This window comes from Ranitomeya imitator, chromosome 8, assembly GCF_032444005.1.
Source record: "Ranitomeya imitator isolate aRanImi1 chromosome 8, aRanImi1.pri, whole genome shotgun sequence".
In the NCBI taxonomy this organism is placed as follows: domain Eukaryota; kingdom Metazoa; phylum Chordata; class Amphibia; order Anura; family Dendrobatidae; genus Ranitomeya; species Ranitomeya imitator.
The window spans coordinates 123,512,501-123,533,596 of record NC_091289.1 but is presented as its reverse complement, the minus strand read 5'-3'; positions in this window follow the sequence as shown (position 1 = coordinate 123,533,596).

Sequence of the window (21,096 nt, the reverse complement as noted above, 5' to 3'; positions counted from 1 at the left end):
GCACAACTGGTTAATAACTGCATATGAACAGGCAAGATTTAACTGCTTCACTACCAAATTTCAATGCAATATTTTTTGATTATATTGTTACACAGTCAATAACAAATGAAAGAGCAAGTTGGCACTACTAATAAGATAACAACAATTCCCACAGGTTACTACTATCCATATTTCAATGGTGGTGCTCAATGATTGCTCAAAGATTCAGTGTAAAAAAATCCACCATAATGATATTTTCACGGCACTCAACAAAAATCTTTTCATACATTTAAAGCATCACTCTTATCATTTTTGTAATCGCTGCAGTGGTGCTTCTAATCTAAGTTCCATGCCCCTTGTCTCATACATACCTGCCACCATCTTCACCTTCTATTGCTGCAGCCCCAGTTGATCTCCAGCAGTTTGTGACCTATCGGATCGCTCCACTGTTTTGTTTGGAGGGAGCCGCAAGTCACTTTTCAACGTTTCAACCTATTCCAGGCTTTTGTCAATTGACAAAAGCCTGGGATGGGCTAAAAGATCTTGCTTGGATTTCTATGTATTGGATTAAGTGAGCATTATTCAACACGTGAGTGCCGGGATTTCTTGTCTCATTGCTACCCCTCTCCACGTACATGCTTAGACGGAGTGACGACCATTCTACCTCTATTCTACTTTTCAGTGCAAGTCTATGAGAGCCTCGTTCTTGCTCATAGAATTGCAATGAGAGCTTATGACAGATACTTCTGGCTTCCAGCCAATCAGAAGTTGTGAACACAAGATGGCACCACGAGACCGGAGCGATGCCGATAAAAGGTGAAGACGGAGATGGGTAAATACAGTGGGGAAAAAAGTATTTAGTCAGTCAGCAATAGTGCAAGTTCCACCACTTAAAAAGATGAGAGGTGTCTGTAATTTACATCATAGGTAGACCTCAACTATGGGAGACAAACTGAGAAAATCACATTGTCTGTTTTTTTAACATTTTATTTGCATATTATGGTGGAAAATAAGTATTTGGTCAGAAACAAAATTTCATCTCAATACTTTGTAATATATCCTTTGTTGGCAATGACAGAGGTCAAACGTTTTCTGTAAGTCTTCACAAGGTTGCCACACACTGTTGTTGGTATGTTGGCCCATTCCTCCATGCAGATCTCCTCTAGAGCAGTGATATTTTTGGCTTTTCGCTTGGCAACACGGACTTTCAACTCCCTCCAAAGGTTTTCTATAGGTTTGAGATCTGGAGACTGGCTAGGCCACTCCAGGACCTTGAAATGCTTCTTCCGAAGCCATTCCTTCGTTGCCCTGGCGGTGTGCTTTGGATCATTGTCATGTTGAAAGACCCAGCCACGTTTCATCTTCAATGCCCTTGCTGATGGAAGGAGGTTTGCACTCAAAATCTCACGATACAAGGCCCCATTCATTCTTTCATGTACCCGGATCAGTCGTCCTGGCCCCTTTGCAGAGAAACAGCCCCAAAGCATGATGTTTCCACCACCATGCTTTACAGTAGGTATGGTGTTTGATGGATGCAACTCAGTATTCTTTTTCCTCCAAACACGACAAGTTGTGTTTCTACCAAACAGTTCCAGTTTGGTTTCATCAGACCATAGGACATTCTCCCAAAACTCCTCTGGATCATCCAAATGCTCTCTAGCAAACTTCAGACGGGCCCGGACATGTACTGGCTTAAGCAGTGGGACACGTCTGGCACTGCAGGATCTGAGTCCATGGTGGCGTAGTGTGTTACTTATGGTAGGCCTTGTTACATTGGTCCCAGCTCTCTGCAGTTCATTCACTAGGTCCCCCCGCGTGGTTCTGGAATTTTTGCTCACCGTTCTTGTGATCATTCTGACCCCACGGGGTGGGATTTTGCGTGGAGCCCCAGATCGAGGGAGATTATCAGTGGTCTTGTATGTCTTCCATTTTCTAATTATTGCTCCCACTGTTGATTTCTTCACTCCAAGCTGGTTGGCTATTGCAGATTCAGTCTTCCCAGCCTGGTGCAGGGCTACAATTTTGTTTCTGGTGTCCTTTGACAGCTCTTTGGTCTTCACCAAAGTGGAGTTTGGAGTCAGACTGTTTGAGGGTGTGCACAGGTGTCTTTTTATACTGCTAACAAGTTTAAACAGGTGCCATTACTACAGGTAATGAGTGGAGGAAAGAGGAGACTCTTAAAGAAGAAGTTACAGGTCTGTGAGAGCCAGAAATCTTGATTGTTTGTTTCTGACCAAATACTTATTTTCCACCATAATATGCAAATAAAATGATAAAAAAACAGACAATGTGATTTTCTGGATTTTTTTTTGTCAGTTTGACTCCCATAGTTGAGGTCTACCTATGATGTAAATTACAGACGCCTCTCATCTTTTTAAGTGGTGGAACTTGCACTATTGCTGACTGACTAAATACTTTTTTGCCCCACTGTATAAGACTACAGCCAGGGTCCTTAGATTAAAGTCCACTATAATGCTGAAAAAAACACTGAAGTGTTGCTTTAATTACATTTTTTTAGATATAAAGTGCACATCAGAATTTTCCACAGAAGGACAATACATGGCAAACAGTCTTACTGGAAAATTGAATCACACATTTATTTTTATGTCCACTCTGTGTAGTAAAACCTTTGAAAGATTTTTGTGAGTGATGTTGCAACAAGTAAACTAAATAATTTAAAAACGTGCTACTTATAATCATATTTGCGCAGTTTTTATAAGTTTAAAAGTGATATTTAGCATCAGATGACACATAATAAAACATAAGCTAAGAAAAGTATATATAGAAATAGCAAGATAATAGAGTAACATTTGCTTCAAATTTCTGCTTAGTTCAGATTTTAATGTATTAGGTATATATCCTCTGAATACCACTGAACCACATGCTTACATAAAGTTCTCATTTTCTCAGATTAGAAATAAATCCAGAAGAGGAAAATGACGATACTTTAGACCTCCAGTGTATGTGCAGGTCCGAATAATGTCAACGAGCCTCTAATACTATTCAACAACAATCACAATTCTTTAAGTAAAAAGATAGAACAGGTTTTAAAAAATCATCTTTCTTTCAAAAACAGTTTTACACCCATTCATGAATAAGTTGTCATACTGTAGTTCAGGTCCAATCCATTTCAATGGACGAGAGCTGCAATTCCAAACACAGACCATGGACAGGTGTATCACTGTTCTTGGAAAGTATTAAGAGTTCAGGATGATTGACTTACGTGGTTTTTTAATCATATACAAACCGTTTTAAGAATGAAGCATTTTTGAATTGTAACCAAATATAAGTGTGAAAATACATCTCAAATTAAAGGGGTTGTCTGGTCTTAAGCTACAAGTCTGCAATCATTTTATGGGCAGACTTGTGAATTCTCACATTGCGTGCACTGCGTGTTCTCAAGAATGTTCGGTGCTGGTTCCAGGAGCGGTGGGCAAGTGACCACAAGTATGTGATTTGCATACATGTGGTTTTGTGCCAACTAGTTGAGCAACGCCTCGCTCAATGCAAGTGCATTGAGTCTAGTTGGAATGGGAAGTATACAAATCGCTTACTTGCTCCCAGCGCCGACACCGAGGAATCCTGATAGTGCGCACTGCACACAGTGTTAGGATTCAAACTTCTGCAGTCACATACAGTGTCTGCAGATTTGTACACCCAAGGCCAGACAAATCCTTTAAATAATTGTAGTTTCATTTTGTAATGTAGATAAAAGAGATTTATCTACGCCTACTGTATTCTCACCCATCCCTTGTAGACCGTGAGCCTTCGCGGGCAGGGTCCTCACTCCTCATGTACCAGTTATGACTTGTATTGTTCAAGATTATTGTACTTGTTTTTATTATGTATACCCCTCCTCACATGTAAAGCGCCATGGAATAAATGGCGCTATAATAATAAATAATAATAATAATAATAATAGAGGAAGAGGTATATGTTTTAGAGGATATATATTTTTTCCCTTCCAACAACAGTACCGGCAAAAAAAATCTTTACACTTGTGTGGCAAAAAAAAAAAATTACATATAAAAACCTCGTCATAATTTCACTTGTTAAAAGTGCACACAATAGGGGATATAATAAAAAAAACTGTCTAATAGCAAAACTGGCTTAGTTGCCAGTAAGGGTAATGTAAGGGTGACATGACAAAATACAAATTGTAACTAAATATCCACAATAAAATACTTGAATGTCAAGATTTTGTGGTTTCGTTGAACTTAAAGATTTTTTGACAGCATTGAAATCTTTACAGCAATGCAATATAATATGGGGTTACATGTCTTGTTACCATGTACAGTAAGTCAGATTACTTGAGTCTATCTAAAAGACTTCTTTAGTCAGGGGTAATTCTGATGTTCATTGTCATGTGGTGGAATACTGACCGTCCTATTAATTAATGTGATGTCATAATGTCATGTGATGGTGACATACTGTATATTCTTGTAATTTTACATAAGGAGCTGAATCATTATCCACACTCAAATAAAAAAAATCTGATTACTTCCCTGACAAAACTAATCTAGGCTCATATAAGCAGTGTGGCTTCTGATTTGGTATTAGTCACATTAATGGCAAAAATATAATTATATGCAAAGCTATCCTTTCCATCAAATCTTCTTTGCTGCCAGTGGAATCTTTGAAAAATCCTGAAGAACAGGAGAAGTCCCAGAAGATTGGAAAGGGCAAATGTTGTCAATATATATAAAAAAGGAAAGAAAATGAAGCTAGGAAATTACAAGCCAGGGAGCCTTACTTCTATAACAGGAAAGATATTTTATCAAATTGTTAAACAAATTATTATCCAATTCTTGGATGACAACATAGTAATTAACCAAAGCCAGACTAATTTCATTTCCTTCTATGATGGAATCACTGACTGGGTGGATCAGGGAAATGGGATGGATATAGTATTTCCCGACTTCAGCAAAGCATTTGATAAAGTATCTCATACTATCATTTTTGAAAAAATGACCATGTATGGTATTGACAAGACTACAGTTAGGTGGATTCATAACTGGCTCAGTAATCTCTCAAAGAGTGGTAATAAATGTTTACACATCCAAATGGAAAAGTGTTTCAAATGGGGTACCACAAGGCTCTGTCCTGTTCAACATTTTTATAAATGATCTATATAAGGGAACTGAAGGTAAACTAATTAAATTAGCAGACCATGCAAAACTAGGAGGCATAGCTAAAACTAGAGAAGACAGAGAAATGATTTAGAAGGCTCTAGATAAGATTGACCAATGGGCAGTGACTGATAGAATGATGTTTAACAGGGAGAAATGCAAGATTCTACATCTGGGCAAGAAAAAAGAAAATTACATCTACAGAATGGGAGGAATAAAACTAAGCAACAGCAAATGTGAAAAAGACTTTGGTATAGTAATAGATCACAGACTGCACATGAGTCAACAATGTGAAGAAGCAGCAAAAAAGGCAAATACAGTTCTGAGGTGTATTAGGAGAAGCATAGAGTCTAGATCCGGTGAAGTAATTTTCCCCCTCTACTCCTCTTTGGTCAGGCCTCATCTGAAATACTGTGTCCAGTTCTAGGAGCTACATTTTAAAAAAGGCATTGAAAAACTGGAGCAAGTTCAGAGTAGAGCTACCAGAATGGTAAGCGGACTGCAAACTATTTTCTACAAGGAACAATTCAAGGATTTGGGAATGTTTAGCTTGCAAAAAAGAAGGCTAAGAGTAGACTTAATAGCTGTCTACAAATATCTGAAGGGTTGTCACAGTGTAGAGGGATCATGCTTACCCTCATTTGCACATGGAAACACAAGAAGCAATGAAATGAAACTGAAAGGGAGAAGATACAGATTAGATATTAGAAAAAAGAATTTGACAGTGAGGGTGATCAAGGGGTGGAATAGGCTGTCACGAGAGGTGGTGAGTAGTGATGAGCAAGTGTACTCATTGCTCGGGTTTTCCCAAGCATGCTCGGGAGGTCTCTGAGTATTTCTAACTGCTCAGAGATTTAGTTTTTGTTGACTCAGCTGCATGATTTACGGCTGCTAGCCAGCCTGAGTTCATGTGGGGGTTGCCTGGTTGCTAGGGAATCCCCACATGTATTCAAGATGTCAATCAGCTGTAAATCATGCAGCTGAGGCAACGAAAACTAAATCTCCGAGCACTTACAAGCTCTCGGAGATCACCCGAGCGTGCTTGGGAAAACCCGAGCAACGAGTATACTCGCTCATTACTAGTAGTGAGTAGGGTTGAGCGAAACGGGTCGAAAATATTCAAAAGTCGCCGACTTTTGGCAAAGTCGGGTTTCATGAAACCCGACCCGACCCCTGTGTGGGGTCGGCCATGAAGTCGGCGATCTTTTGAATCTAGAATCGGAATTCCGATACCGATTCCCGATATGTTTATATCGGGAATTGGTATCGGAATTCAGATTTAAGTGTAAAATAAAGAATTAAAATAAAAAATATCGCAATACTTACCCTCTGACGCGCCATGGTACCAACCGGGAACCTACCTTCCTTAGAAACAGCCTTCCAGGACCTTGCGGTGACGTTCGCGGTGACGTCACGGCTTGTGGTTGGCCGCGCGGCCGCCCATGTGACCGCTCGCGCGGCCAATCATAATAGGAATATACTCACCCTCGGACGCGCTCTGCTTCTTTCCGGCAGCCTTCCTTCCTAAGAATCAGCCCTTCCAGGACCTTCGGTGACGTCGCGGTGACGTCACGGCTTCTGATTGGCCGCGCGAGCGGTCACATGGGCGGCCGCGCGGCCAATCACAAGCCGCGACATCACCGCAAACGTCACCGCAAGGTCCTGGAAGGCTGTTTCTAAGGAAGGAAGGTTCCCGGTTGGTACCAGGGCGCGTCAGAGGGTAAGTATTGCGATATTTTTTATTTTAATTCTTTATTTTACACTAAAATATGGATCGCAGGGCCTGAAGGAGAGTTTCCGCTCCTTCAGACCCTGGAAACCATGGAAACCCAATGCACTGCATTGGGTTTCGGGTTTCGTCCGACCCCGACCCCGACTTTTTTATAGGATCGGCCGATTTCACTCGACCCGACTTTTGAAAAAGTCGGGTTTCGTGAAACCCGACCCGATCCTATAAAAGTAAAGGTCGCTCAACCCTAGTAGTGAGTTCTCCTTCAATGGAAATCTTCAAATTCGGGCTGTTTTTGTTTGTTTGTTTATTGTATAGGGGGTAGCTGCTCCTAGTTTGCACCTGTTCACATTAGCTTGGAAGTGCCAGTCAGTCTTTAAGTCATTCAAACAGAGGCTGGACAGACATCTGTCTGAGATGGCTTAGTAAATCCTGCTCTGCACTGAGCCGGGGGTTTGATATGATGACCCTTGAGGTCCCTTCCAACTCTAACATTCTATGATTCTATGAACATATAGGAGAATGATACTGATACTGGAAGTCCAAGATGTTCTAAGTTCCTTAAAGTGTAAAAGTGTAGCACTAAGGGATATATAAGTAGTAGTAATAAATATTTTTAAACTTTATAACATTTACTAGATGAAGAGCCTGGCATTGCCCGGGCATAGTAACTAACTGTAGTTAGTTATAACAAATTATAATGATTATCCTCCATCCCTTAGTCCCGTGCCGATATGCCCATCATACATATCCTCCATCTCATAGTCCCATGCCCATATACCCATCATATATAACCTCCATCCTATAGTACCATGCCCATACACATCATACACATCCTCCATCCCATAGTCCTGTGCCCATATACCCATCATACACATCCTCCATCCCATAGTCCCATGCCCATATACCCATCATACACGTCCTCCATCCCATAGTCCTGTGCCCATATACCCATCACACATCCTCCATCCCATAGTCCTGTGCCCATATTCCCATTATACATATCCTCCATCCCATAGTCCCGTGCCCATATACCCATCACACATCCTCCATCTCATAGTTCCGTGCCTATATATGCATTATGACATCATCTTCACCATGGCAACCATTCTGACATCATTGTCGCCATGGCAACCTATTATGACATAATCGTCACTATGGCAACCATTATGACATAACCGTCACCATTGCAACCTATTATGACATCATCGTCACCATGGCAACCATTATGACATCATCGTCGCCATGGCAACCATTAGGACATCATCATCCATACATACATACATACACACATACACTCGTTTTTATATGTATAGATGGCAGCCTTCATTCTGCAATACGCTGTGATGATTGTGTTTAAAATAGAAAATTTACATTTAAGCTAATTTATTTAATTTCACTTTAAAAAAGTAAAAAAATTAAATATTCCACTAATATTAAAATCCTCAGTCTAATGTTGTAACAACAAACATTCAGTTTCAAATGTTAGAAATACCTCTAATACAAAAATACCAAGCATTCTTCCTAAGCGGTCACATATCTGTAGTATGGCTGTAAGGGTACAGTTTCAATTTAGAAAGAGAAGAAAAGCAGTGTACTGTGGAAAATGTGATGAAAGCAAGAGGACAAAATCAATAGTGTGAGACATCTGTGCAAGACAGTAGCCAGGCATGAAATTCCATATTCCTATTTACAAAACAAGCAGCGTATAACATGTCATTAGTGCACCAAATAATGGGGGTTAACTGTCAATAGACTACATCAGTCTTGTTATTCACCAGGCCTCTTGCCTGCCTCTGATCTATGACTGACAGGTTACTGACTTTTCAGTGACCTACCTTCTCTGGCCAAAATCTCACCAAGTTCCATCATTGTCGGGGACCGAGCATGCGTATTAACTTCCAAATAACATCATTGTGCTGAGAAATCAATCTAGGAATGTACTGAAAAAAAAGCAGTGACCTGTCAGTCATAGAGCGGAGGCAGGTGGAAATTTCGGTAATAATCAGACAAGCAGAAGAGCAAGTGCACCGTCGTGTTCTGCTGTACTTGTGCCTCATATAGCTTAAAACTTCCACGGCTGATAACAGAACAATGCCTAAAGAAATGTCTTCCCAAAAAGTATCATTTTAATCAGCTTTAAAGTGCGAGTACAGCTGTGTCTTTATTTCAGAGTAGGGATGAGCGAACCCTAACTGCAAAGTTTGGGGTCCATACTGGACACCTAGTGTCCGGTACCGAACCCTGAACACAGAATTTTAGCAGGATGTCCAGTTTACTGTTAGGATTTGGACGCATAAAAAAGTTTGTTGAAAAGCTGCAATGTGAAATCAACAAGATTTTAGGCTGTGGGCACTTCCGGAGCCATCCCAGCAATGTCAAGTATTGCTTGGCTGGCACACCATGTGACCTTGACTTTAAAAATGACGGATCACAAGGTAGCACACTCTGCCACAAATCTGCTGCTTGCACTTTGCAACCCATATCTGTGAGAGCACTGTGCAAAATGCTGCTGTGTGTACACTGCAACAGTGGGACTACTGTGCCCTTAAGCCATTGTGTGTACTCTTCAGTCCCACCTGTGGGAATAATATGCCTTTAAGCTGCTGTATGTACTCTGCAACTCTGCCTGTGGGAGGTCTGTGCCAGGAGCCGCTGTGTGTACTCTGCAACCTTGCCTGTGGTAGTACTATGCCAAAAAACACTGTGTGTACTCTGCAACACATATTTGTGGGAATACTGTGCAAAAAGCCACTGTTTGTACTCTGCAACCTCGTCTGTGGGAGTACTATGCCAAAAGTCGCTGTGTTTACTCTGCAACCCTGCTTGTGAGAATACTGTGCCTTTAAGCCACTATTTGTACTCTACAACCCTGCCTGTGGGAGTACTTTGCATTTAAACCGCTGTGTGTGCGCTACAGTCCCACCTGTGGGAGTATTGTGCCTTTAAACCCTTTCTGTCCTCGGACGGAATAGTACATCCGAGGAAAGTACCCCCGATTTTATGTGCGCTCCGGCGGTGAGCCTGCAACGAAACTGGGACATGTCAGCTGTTTTGAACAGTTGACATGTGACCGCAGTAGGTGCAGGTGGAATTGGGATCCACCTGCACCTATTAACTAGTTAAATGCAGCTGTCAAACTCTGACAATGGCATGTAACAAGCGCTTCCGGCCATCGGACCGGAAATGCGCGCACCAGTGACCCACATCATGTGATCTTTGGTCATCAGTGTGTCGGCATAACAACCAGAGATCTCCTGCAGACCTCTATGGTTGTTGATGCCGGATTGCTATGAGCACCACCCTGTGGTCGGCGCTCATCGCAATGCTGTAATTCTGCTACATAGGGGCGATCTGAGCATCGCCTCTATGTGGCAGAGGTGATCGAGTTATGGCAGCTTCTAGCCTCCCATGGAGGCTATTGAAGCATGCCAAAATATAAAAAGTTTTTAAAAATATGAAAAAAATAAAAAAATATAAAAGTTTAAATCACCCCCCTTTCGCCCCATTCAATATAATAACAAAAAAAAAAAAAAATCAAACATGCACATATTTGGTATTGCCGCGTTCAGAATCACCCAATCTATCAAAAAAGATTGTCCTGATCGTGATCGTTAAACGGCGTAGAGATAAAAAAAAAAGTAAAAATGCCAGAATTACGTTTTTTTTGGTCGCCGCAACATTGCATTAAAATGCAATAACGGGCAATCAAAAGAACATATCTGCACCAAAATGATATACTTAAAATGTCAGCTTGGCACACAAAAAATAAGCCCTCACCCAACCCCAGATCATGAAAAATGGAGTCACTACGGGTATTGGAAAATGGCGCAATTTTTTTTTTAGCAAAATTTGGAATTTTTTTTCACCACTTAAATAAAAAAGAACCTAGACATGTTTGGTGTCTATGAACTTGTAATGACCTGGAGAATCATAATAGCAGGTCAGTTTTAGCATTTAGTGAACCTAGCAAAAAAGCCAAACAAAAAACAAGCGTGAGATTGCACTTTTTTGCATTTTCACGGCACTTGGAATTTTTTTCCCATTTTCGAGTACAAGACATGCTAAAACCAATGATGTCATTCGAAAGTACAACTCGTCCCTCACATGACCATATTGATGGAAAAATTAAAAAGCTATGGCTCTGGGAAGAAGGGGAGCGAAAATTGAAAACGCAAAACCGAATAAAGCTGGGGTCATTAAGGGGTTAAAGCCACAGTGTGTACTCTTCAACCCTGCCTGTGGGAGTACTGCGCCAAAAGATGCTGTGTGTACTGTATGATCAGTGTGCATAAAAAATAATTCTACTCTGCAGCCATCTCGTTGCCATCTATAGGCCAAACAAATGTCTTTCTGGACCATTATGTATTTTCTAGTAGCACAGCTAATAAATACATCTCAGTAGCCATTTATAAGGCAAATAAATATTTTTTCAGGACCACTGTGTCTTTTATAGTAGCATGGCAAATAAATAACTCTCAGCAGCCATTTGTAGGCCAAACATGTATTTTTTCTGGACCACTGTATGTCTTCTACTGTAGTACTGGGGCAAATAAATCGCAGCAGGCGTATCGTTGCCATTAGAAGGCCAAACAAATATTTTTTCTGGACTGCTGCATGTTGAAGTGTGGCAAATACATAAATCTCAGTAGCCATTTGTAGGGCAAAAAATAATTTTTCTGGACGGCTGTGTCTTGTAGTGAGGCAAATAAATACATCTCAAGAGCCATCTTGTTGCCATTTGTAGGCCAAACAAATAATTTTTAAGGACCGCTGTGTCAATAAGAGTAGTGTGGCAAAAAAATTAAATTTACTCTTTACAGCAAAAATGTCAGGCCCCCATTGGCTCTCTGGATACAAATTTAGTCAACTTCTGTGAGGGTATTCTTCCCCATGCATAGTGCATGAAATCTGTACCTTGATTGCAATGTTGACAGAACCCCTTTGAGTCACTTCCCTATCCACGTTTGTTTGTAGGGCAATTGTCCTATTCTTACCTACATTTTGCTTGCTTTTGAAGCCTCTAGCCCTTACTCCCTTACTCTGACCATTTTGCAACCATTTTACAGTACTGAAGTTCAGGTTCCCATTGACTTATAGGGTGTTCATGGTCCGGGGTCAAGTTTGGGTCCCGAACGAACTAGGACTTCTCCAGATTTGCTCACCCCTTGTTAAGAGTCCAAAATCCTGCTGACAGGTCCTCCTTTAAGAGGTTGTTTAATATTATAAATGCATACTAGCTTTCTTCAGAAAGAGTAATATACCTGTCAATGTGCTGTGTATGGTCAGGGGAGACATTACCATTAGTGCAATCTGTGCAACCGCACAGGGGCCCAAACTTAAGAGGGCCCACTTCCACCTCAATAGCTGCAAGCAGTTTGTGACATGCTACATTATGATGAACATTTGGACTGCCGAAGACCAATATCATGTTCTTGCACAGGGGCCCTCTTATATCATTGTCTGCCCCTGTGTGGGGTATTGTAGCTTTGTTCTGTTGAAGTGAATGGGGATGATTTGGAATAGCACACACAACCTGTGGACATAGGTGACACCGTTGTTAGAAGTAAGTAGTCTTTCATTCTAGAGGTGTCCTTTAAGCATACCTCTTCTTCTGTAAGTCAGAAATCATCTGAATACTGCCTGATGGTAATAAGTTTTATTTCTATATTCAATTAAAGTTCAGTTTTGTTAGAATGTTTTAAAAGCATAGAAGATGTGTCATATCAGTTCAAGCTATATTTATGTTTTGGAGAATCAAGACCAGAGTGAAAAGAAAATCAAATACCGTAAAGAGGCTGCATACCTAAAAGGTTAATGAAGAAATATCTGGCACGCGTTTGCAGCCTGTCTAACTTGATTAAATTGTCGGTTACAAGTAATTTGCTGAATTTCTATATAAAGAATAATATTTTTTGTTCCTAATCTGCATCTAGACAATGAGTGAATAAGCTTAACTTGAAAAGGTTACGGTATATTAAAGAGGATTTCCAGGCAACAGCCTATGCGACTGCAGACTGCTGGTTCATGACAGCGTGGGATGCGCTCACTGTCATCATTCACCTGTATTGCCTGTGTAAGTGGGAGATCACGAGAGACCACATGTATCCTATTGTCATATTTGCATATTTCTCTTTTGTTTATTATTTTCTCATTTGACAAAAATAAACTATTAACATTTCGATTGTGTAAACCATTATTACTTTACAGCATTTTTTTTCCACACCTGCCTAAAACTGCAGTATATTACATTATATATACAGTGGGGCAAAAAAGTATTTAGTCAGCCAGCAATAGTGCAAGTTCCACCACTTAAAAAGATGAGAGGCATCTGTAATTTACATCATAGGTAGACCTCAACTATGGGAGACAAACTGAGAAAAAAAATCCAGAAAATCACATTGTCTGTTTTTTTATCATTTTTTTTGCCTATTATGGTGGAAAATAAGTATTTGGACAGAAACAAACAATCAAGATTTCTGGCTCTCACAGACCTGTAACTTCTTCTTTAAGAGTCTCCTCTTTCCTCCACTCATTACCTGTAGTAATGGCACCTGTTTAAACTTGTTATCAGTATAAAAAGACACCTGTGCACACCCTCAAACAGTCTGACTCCAAACTCCACTATGGTGAAGACCAAAGAGCTGTCAAAGGACACCAGAAACAAAATTGTAGCCCTGCACCAGGCTGGGAAGACTGAATCTGCAATAGCCAACCAGCTGGGAGTGAAGAAATCAACAGTGGGAGCAATAATTAGAAAATGGAAGACATACAAGACCACTCATAATCTCCCTCGATCTGGGGCTCCACGCAAAATCCCACCCCGTGGGGTCAGAATGATCACAAGAACGGTGAGCAAAAATCCCAGAACCACGAGGGGGGACCTAATGAATGAACTGCAGAGAGCTGGGACCAATGTAACAAGGCCTACCATAAGTAACACACTACGCCACCATGGACTCAGATCCTGCAGTGCCAGACGTGTCCCACTGCTTAAGCCAGTACATGTCCGGGCCCGTCTGAAGTTTGCTAGAGAGCATTTGGATGATCCAGAGGAGTTTTGGGAGAATGTCCTATGGTCTGATGAAACCAAACTGGAACTGTTTGGTAGAAACACAACTTGGCGTGTTTGGAGGAAAAAGAATACTGAGTTGCATCCATCAAACACCATACCTACTGAAAAGCATGGTGGTGGAAACATCATGCTTTGGGGCTGTTTCTCTGCAAAGGGGCCAGGACGACTGATCCGGGTACATGAAAGAATGAATGGGGCCATGTATCGTGAGATTTTGAGTGCAAATCTCCTTCCATCAGCAAGGGCATTGAAGATGAAATGTGGCTGGGTCTTTCAACATGACAATGATCCAAAGCACACCGCCAGGGCAACGAAGGAGTGGCTTCGGAAGAAGTATTTCAAGGTCCTGGAGTGGCCTAGCCAGTCTCCAGATCTCAACCCTATAGAAAACCTTTGGGGGGAGTTGAAAGTCCGTGTTGCCAAGCGAAAAGCCAAAAACATCACTGCTCTAGAGGAGATCTGCATGGAGGAATGGGCCAACATACCAACAAAAGTGTGTGGCAACCTTGTGAAGACTTACAGAAAACGTTTGACCTCTGTCGTTGCCAACAAAGGATATATTACAAAGTATTGAGATGAAATTTTGTTTCTGACCAAATACTTATTTTCCACCATAATATGCAAATAAAATGTTAAAAAAACAGACAATGTGATTTTCTGGATTTTTTTTTCTCAGTTTGTCTCCCATAGTTGAGGTCTACCTATGATGTAAATTACAGACTCCTCTCATCTTTTTAAGTGGTGGAACTTGCACTATTGCTGACTGACTAAATACTTTTTTGCCCCACTGTATATACAGTATATATATATATATATATATATATATATATATATATATATATATATATATATATACTGTATATATAATTATAGGTGATCAAATATTTTTAAATTTTTCAATTTGAGCTCACCAGCTTTAGCAACTTTTTCCAAAAATGTTGATGTGTGACGAATCAATTTGCCCTGAAAAGACATGTACAACATTCTGAGGTCTCGTAGGACTGTGTTCCACTCTTTCAAGCTCTTTAACCAAAACTAAATTATTTTAAAGTAAAAGTGACCCCCCAGATATCCATTCTACACTGCTGTCTTGTAATACATGCACATGCACAGTATATGCAGAGATTTTTGGCTTTGTCTCCCTGTTTTAAAGCTACACTGTGAGCTGTAAGATGCTCTCACTAATTAGATTCAACGCTAAATGCTGCTGCACAGCACCTCCTGCCCCATTTTTTCTATAAGCCGTGATAAACTATGCTGTACCATGTCATGTGATAGCTGCAAAGCACTATTGTGAAGCCCGCCCAGTAATCCTAAGGTCATGTGAGCCTTGAGCCTTGAGTTGATGCAATCTTCTACATTGCGTAAATAACAGCAGGCATTTTTGTCGATTCGTGCAAATCAAATCAATCGCATTGCGATTTGTTGGGGCCAATTGGACACACAATCGATTTGCATGAAATATATATTTGCTTCTAGTCCTCTTCCTCTCTGAAGAGACAATTTGCATATTTCCCAGATGAGCATTGCAGCTTTAAGTCTCCTCATCTTGACATGCTTAACATGTCACTCTCCACAAGGAGAAGTGATACTTCTTATATTTACTTCTCAACATTGAAATTGCAAAACCAAGAATGAAAAACCATTGATTGATGAAAATAATAGGATAGACATGTTAATGATAGGCAAATGATAAAAAAAATCTAAATGTTTTATCTAAATGTTGATGTATGATCTAAATCTAGATGTTTTAAACAAAATGTTTAAAACATCTTGATTTATGCAGCATTGAGTATGAGCAACATGGAGAAATCCCTGCACTTACACGCCTTGGCTGCTATCACTGAGGTTATTAATGGTTAGCTGAGGAATGTTCTGCCACACTGAATGCACTTGGGCAAATCATCAAGATCCTCTGCTGGCAGCTCTCTTTGCAATTGCTAACCATTGATGTCCCAAATGTGGAGACACTAAAGGCCATGGTAGCATGTTTAGGCGATGCAGATCTCTCACAGTAGATTGCGAACTTGTGCTGTTGGGTTAAAAACCAGCTCATGGGACACTTTGCAGAAATAGTGGTACCACTGGTCCCATGACCAAATCAATGTAACACCAAGCTGTTAGTGTACTTGGAATGAAGAATAAAAGGATCTGGTTTATGACTCATCACACCATAATCTTAGTAGTAGCCCTGGTGTGACGCTACCACAAAAAGGCCTTGAAACAGTATTGCCCACATAGTTTCCTCAAATTTGTAGACAACAGTTTATCAAAATGAAATACAGAGGGCATTCAGAAAGTGTTTGGCTGGCGTGCCTGTGCAGTGGTTGTGGTAGGAAAAGCACAGGAGAGAGATAAAACTGAGCAGACAATAAAATGCTTGGAAGTTTAGGGGAAGCAATGGAAACCACGGCAGTAGCAGTATTACAGTATAGATAACATGATGGACAGGGAGGAGATGTCTGGCAGAGTGTGGTCCATTGGCCCTGGTGACAGCAGAATGTTGTAGGTGACAGTCAAGGACAGGAAAGCAGACAGGTGGTAGAGCCAATTTAATAATTGACATCAAGAAATTGTGCATGAAAGTCTGCATTGATCCATGCCTTATTCATTCAGACAAATATTAGGTTTTTCACACCTTTAGTGGATCAAAAAGTTAATTTATTTTAGTTCTTCAATTCAAAAAGCGAAACTCATATATTATAAAGAGTCATTACAAATAGAGTGATCTAATTCAAGTGCTTATTTCTCTTATGTTGATAATTATGGCTTACAGCCAATGACGGCTCAAAAGTCAATATCTCAGTAAATTAGAATACTTTATAACACCAACTTGAAAAATGATTTTAAAATCTGAAATGTTGGTCTACTGAAATGTATGTTCAGTAAATGCAGTCAATACTTGGTCGGGCTCCTTTTGCAACAATTACTGCATCAATGCGGCCTGGCATCAGCCTGTGGCACTGCTGAGGTGTTATGGAAGCCCAGGTTGCTTTGATAGCAGCCTTCAGCCCGTCTGCATTGTTGGGTCTGGTGTCTCTCTTCTTCCTCTTGACAATACCCCATAGATTCTCTATGGGGTTAAGGTCAGGCGAGTTTGCTGGCCAATCCAGCACAGTGATACTGTTGTTTTTAAACCAGGTTTTGGTACTTTTGGCAGTGTGGACAGGTGCCAAGTCCTGCTGGAGAATGAAGTTTCCATCTCCAGAAAATTTTGTCAGCAGAGGGAAGCATGGAGTGCTCTAAAATTTCCTGGCAGATGGCTGCACTGACTTTGGTCTTGATAAAACACAGTGGACCTACACCAGCAGAAGACATGAATCCCCAAACCATCATTGAGTGTGGAAACTATACACTAGACCTCAAGCATCTTGGATTGTGGCCTCTCCACTCTTCCTCCTGACTCTGTGACCTTGATTTCCAAATGAAATGCAAAATTTACTTTAACCTGAAAACAACACCTTGGACCACTGAGCAACAGTCCAGTTCTCTCTCTCCTTTGCCCAGGTAAGACTCCTTTGGTGTTGTCTATATTTCATGAGTGGCTTGACACAAGAAATGTGACACTAATAGAACATGTCCTAGCTACGTCTGTCTGTGGTGGCTTTTGAAGCAATGACTCCAGCAGCAGTCTACTCCTTGTGAATCTGCCCCAAATTTTTGATTGGCCTTTTCTTAGCAATCCTTTCAAGGCTGCGGTTATCCCAGTTGCTTGTGCACCTTTTTCTACCACACTTTTTCCTTCCACTCAGCTTTCCACTATAATGCTTGGATACAGCACTCTGTGAATAGCCAGCTCTTTAGCAATGACCTGTTGTAGCTTACCCTCTTTGTGGAGTATGTCAATGACTGCCTTCTGGACATCAGCAGTCTTCCCCTTGATTGTGGAGCCTACTGAAACAGACTAAGGGACCTTGTTAAACGCTTAGGAAGTCTTTGCAGGTGTTTTTTGTGAATTGTTTTCATTGGCTGTAAGCCATAATCATCAAAATTAATAGAAAAAAACACTTGAAATAGATCACTCTGTGTGTAATGACTCTATATTATATATGAGTTTCACTTTTTGAATTGAAAAACGGAAATAAATTAACTTTTTGATGATAATCTAATTTTGTGAGAAGCACCTGTATAAATTGGTGAGGACCAGTCCTTGGCTCCTTATTGTTGGATGCTCACTCGTCCTTTTTCAGGTGCACTGCTATTGGGGAGTTTCTTTAGTTAGGAGTACCTAGGGTCAGATGACATTGAGCTGGGGCACCATAACTTGCTGAAAAGAAAACAAATAAGGGGTCAAGTGAGGACTTGTTCTAAATAGCTGGAAATCTGTGTATGTCTGTCATTGTGATCCCAAGGCTTTATAAGCAGGAGAATACTTGTAGTTTCGCTAAATGTAATCTGTGAATTTGCAAGTCTTACATAGAGGATAGTTTATCACTGAAGCATACATACCACTGGAGGTATTATAATTTACGTGGTGTCAGATATGTTCTATACGAGAATTACATCTACTGGGAAATCATCCGTAATTCATTCATATAGTTTAACTTCTATGATTATAGTTTTTGCACTTCTATACATGGATCTCTCAGAAAACTACGATAATGATGTTATTATGACAAACATGAGAACTGGGCTCCTCAGGTTCCATGAAAGAATTGATTATCTGATAATGAGATTGAAGGAGATTACAGTGGTCAACTGTGCCTGTCTTTGATACACAAGACTTGACGTCCCCCTCCAATCTCATGAATGACAGTAATTCCACAGGTCAAACTCCTAGAGGTCATACATATATCATCTAGCCTAGAGTTCCCCAATTTCAGTCCTCAAGATCCACCAACAGATCATGTTTTCAAGATTTTCTTAATGTTGCCCAGGTGAAAATGTTTTCACCTGGAACAGACAATAATTCCATCATCAGTGCAATACTTAGGAATTCCTGAAAACATGATCTGTGAGTGGTTCTTGAGGACTGGAGTTATGGAACACTGATCTAGCCTATACAGTAGATACATGATTAGCAGGGCCGTATTTAGAGTTTGTGCTGCCCTAGGCACTTTTAGTGCTGCCTCCCCCATTGGTATGACTAAGGGCTCATACTCACATGCAAGAAACTGGGATGAGTGTCGCACATCGATACCCGGCACTGAGATCGGAGCCTGTGGCCGCATAGCAGTACACGCTCCGCTCCTGAGTGCCAGTTATTGATGGGCGACACTCATCCGTGTTTCTCGCATGCGAGTATGAACCCTGATGCAGACACTGTCGGCAGTGACTTAGGCTACTGTCACTTCAGCGATTTAAACCATTCGCGGCACACATACATACAGCCCCACACACACACATACAGCTCCGCACACACACACACATACAGCTCCGCACACACACACATACAGCCCCACACATATACAAACAGCTCCACACATACAGCCCCGCGCACACACAGCTCCAAAAACACACATACAGCTCCGCAAACACACATACAGCTCCGCAAACACACATACAGTCCCGCACATACAGCTCTGCACACACACATACACAGCCCCTCACACACATACAGCTCCGCACACACACACATATACAGCTACATACACACATATACAGCTACACACACACAGCTCCACACACACACATAGAGCTCTGCACACACACACAGGTCCGCACACACACACATACAGCTCCACGCACACACACACACATACAGCTCTGCACACACACAGCTCTGCACACACATACAGCCCCACACACACACAGCTCTGCAGCCCGCGCACACACATACAGCCCCACACACATACAGCTCCGCACACACAGCACCCCACAGACAAACACATACATACAGCTCCACACACACACACACACATACAGCTCCGCACATACACACACACAGTGCTGCACACACACAGCTCCTCACACACATACAGCACCGAAGACACACACATACCTACAGCTCCACACATACATACAGCTCCACACACACACAGCTCCGCACACACACAGCTCCGCTGCCCACACACACATACAGCTCTGCACACACACGGCTCTGCACACACATACAGCTCTGTGTGCACGCACACACATACAGCCCCACACACAGCACCCCACAAACACACACATACATACAGCTTCGCTCACACACATACAGCTCTGCACACACACATACAGCTCCGCTGCCCACACACACACAGCTCCGCTGCCCACACACACACACAGCTCAGCACACACAGCTCTGCACTCACATACAGCTCTGCACGCAAGCACACACGCACACACTTACAGCTCTGCACACACACAGCTCCGCACAAACACACACACAGCCCCACACACACATACAGCTCTGCACACACAGCTCCGCACACACATAGAGCTCTGCACACACACACACACACATACAGCTCCGCTGCCCACACACACACACAGCTCCGCTGCCCACACACACACAGCTCCGCACACACAGCTCTGCACTCACATACAGCTCCGCTGCCCGCACGCATGCACACACATACAGCTCTGCACACACACAGCTCTGCACACACACACACAGCCCCACACACACTTACAGCTCTGCACACACAGCTCCGCACACACATAGAGCTCTGCGCGCATGCACACACATACAGCTCCGCTGCCCTCACACACACATACAGCCCCACACACAGCACCCCACAGACACACACATACATACAGCTCCACGCACACACATACAACTCTGCACATACACACATACAGCTCCACACACACAGCTCCGCACACACACACGGCTCCGCACACATAGCTCTGTGCACACACACATAGAGCTCCGCTGCCCGCACACACACACATACTGCTCTGCACACACACAGCTCTGCACACACATACAGCTCTGCGCGCAAGCACACACATACAGCTCCGCAGCCCACACACACACACACATACAGCTCTGCACACACACAGCTCCGCACACACACAGCCCCACACACACATATAGCTCTGCACACATAGCTCTGCACACACATAGAGCTCTGCGTGCACGCACACACATACAGCTCCGCTGCCCGAACACACACACACATACAGCCCCACACACACAGCACCCCACAGACACATGCATACATACAGATCCACGCACACACATACAGCTCTGCACATACACACATACAGCTCCACACACACACAGCTCTGCACAAACACAGCTCCACACACACAGC